This window comes from Natator depressus, chromosome 3, assembly GCF_965152275.1.
Source record: "Natator depressus isolate rNatDep1 chromosome 3, rNatDep2.hap1, whole genome shotgun sequence".
Lineage (NCBI taxonomy): Eukaryota > Metazoa > Chordata > Testudines > Cheloniidae > Natator > Natator depressus.
Genome location: NC_134236.1, coordinates 116,742,465 through 116,745,360, shown reverse-complemented (window position 1 = coordinate 116,745,360; position 2,896 = coordinate 116,742,465). Strand labels below are relative to the sequence as shown.

General features: G+C 39.5%; 1 pseudogene; it reads right to left on the bottom strand.

Annotated features, from left to right (window-relative positions):
• Positions 1-812: 812 nt before the first annotated feature.
• LOC141984521 (protein FAM200C-like) lies at positions 813-2,582 on the bottom strand (annotated as a pseudogene).
• Positions 2,583-2,896: the final 314 nt, after the last annotated feature.

Sequence of the window (2,896 nt, the reverse complement as noted above, 5' to 3'; positions counted from 1 at the left end):
TGAGGAACTGTTTTTGTCTGTTATGTGCTTATGTTTGGACAAATAAATATACTTAAGGACAGTGGGTTTGGCAGTGAATGCTTGTTAAGCTGGTGAAAAGCCCTGCTGTGTCACATGGGGGAAGAATGTGGGCAATTTGATTAGCCCCTGGTACCAGGGGGGAGTGACATGGGTCTTTGGTACCCAGTGAAGAGGGGAGAAATAGAGGCAGGGTGCTGAAGAACAAACTTTACCCATGAGGAGGTGCTTGCTGGCACCCACTGTATTATAGGGTTACTACCATATCCCAACAAGATACATAGAACAAAGCAACATTTAAAAAAGAGGTAATGGCTATGAAAGGTTTAGTTAATTACATTTATATCTAAAAAAGCTCTCTCATGTTCCCAATTCACCAATGTACATTTCCGCAGCATGTAGCATTAGTATTGGAAAATAGCTGAAGTGGCAAAGTCCTCACAACAAACCAAGGCCCCAGCCTGCACACACATCCATATGTGAATAGTCCCACTGCATTTACAGGCCAAATTTGAAGTGTTGAACTGTTCCATGAGCCACATGCTGGATAACAACCTGAGGAGACTCCATGTCTCTAGAACAGTGGTTCTTAACCTTTACTGCAGCCTGCACCCCTTTGGTTCTCAAAATATGTTCTCGTACCCCTTATCAAAAATCGTTGAATTAGGTCAATTCTTTAAACCTAGATATATCATAACTATAGAATGAAAGAGATAAAATAAATATATAATTCTAATTTCACAGTAAAATTAAGATTACATGAAAAATTACACACTTTTTAAAAGTTTACCAGCTCAGTGACTCTTCTGCTGTTGCTTCTGTTCAATGATGTTCGAGAAACGAGGAACATTTTTTGAAATAGCCACACACATTTAGGTGGTTTCTGGCCTTTGTTTTGATGTGTAAGAGTGATGAAAATCCTATCTCACACAAGTATGTAGTTGCAAATGGCATAAGGATCTCCAGCACTGTCTTCGCCAGTTGTGGAAACGGTGCTAGATGAGCACACCAGAAATTCTCAAGCTTCATTGTCTCAAACTCCATTCGGATTCGGCCATTGGCTCGTAATTCAATGAGATCATCTTTCATCAAATCACTATTGTTGATGTAATCCAGGTTAAAAAGAAATGGATCCAGTATCCATTTCTTTGCCACATCAAGATCTCCAGTGGAAAAATATCCTTGGAAAGAGTTACTCAACTGTTGCAAATGCTTTGTCACTTCAGCTGCGATGGTCATTCCTTCATTTTCTGAAACAACTGTTTCTTCAAGAAAAGGAAAGTTAGTGAAATTTCTTTTCTCAACATGCTTTATCCAAACTGGAAGTTTCTGAATAAAAGCAGATAACTTTTCTCTGGCAGTTACCGTGTTCATCCCAGGTCCTTGCATAGATGTGTTGAGTTAATTTAGGTGTATGAATACATCTGCCATGTATGCTAGGCAAAGGATAAACTCTCTCTTTTCAAATTCATCAACTAAATTACTGCTTTGGTTACAAAGAAACTGACTTATTTCTTTGTGCATTTCAAAAATATGAGTAAGCATTTGGCCACGGGAAAGCCACCTCACTTCTGTATGGAAAAGAAGGACAGTGTGCTTGGCACCAATTTCTTCGCAAAAAGCATGGAAGAGGTGATGATTTAGAGCATGTCCTCTGATGAAGTTTACTGCGCTCACCGCAGTAGACAAAGTATCCTTCAATTTTGTAGGCAAAGTCTTTGCGGCAAGTACACGATGGTGCAACATAAAATGTGTGATCATGATAGGAGGTACTTCTTTCTTTACATAGGCAACAAATCCTGAATTTTTTCCTTGCATGGCAGGGGCACCATTGGTGCAAATTGATCCACACATGTCAAGTGTTATCTTATGCTTCAAAAATAAGTCTTTGATGAGATTGAACACATCGATTCCTTTCGTAGTTAATTGCAGTGGTTCACAGAACAAGAATTCTTCCAAGATTTCTTTCCCCTTTACGTACTGCACAAAAACACCAACAGCTGACTGCAGCCATCAAAGTCAGTTGACTCATCAAGCTGAATATCCACTTTAAGAGGACTAGCTTTGATATCTTCTATAACTTGCTGCAAGATATCCTGGCTCATCTCATGAATTTTAGAATGGATCACGCCATTTGACAAGGGAACCTGCTGAAGCTTTTTTTGTGCATCTGGTCCCAGTACTATTTTTGCCATTTCCAATGCACAAGATTTCACTAATTCCTCAGCTATTGTATGAGGCTTCTTTTCCTTGGCACACAAATATGCAACTTGATAGGATGCTTGTAACAAGGGCTTCTCAAGTGACACAAACCCAAACTTCCTCAAGGTTCCGCTATGTTTAAATCATGCCTTTGTAGACTTCAGGGTGTCAATGTCATGTCCAGCAGCTGCACCACTATGCTGTTTGTTGAAATGTTCAGACAGCTTCAATGGTTTGAGATTGGCGTTTGAAAATAACAAGCTGCACAGTACACATTGCAGTCATTGATTTCCATCCTTCTCTGCCGTACAAGTGAACCTGTAATGAACATAGTTGTCGTTCCATTTGCATTTCTTTGACATGGCAAGGGTTACTGAAATGAAAAAATATATAAACGGAGATGGGGGACCTATACACTTTTAAATGCATATTAAATATATGTAAAATAGTTTTACTTTATTACTCACCACAAATAATAGTACAGTAGGCATACAAAAATACGCAAGTACTACCCAGAGATGTTGCGGAGGTTTGCTGTGGAAGTAAATTGTAACCGATGTGCTAACAGTTAGTGGCTAACTGAATTCAAACAAAGCCACAGCGCTGCCACATCATCATCTGCGCATGTGTCAAGAAATACCCCACAATGTGGCGGTACACTGTATTTTGTAGCGAG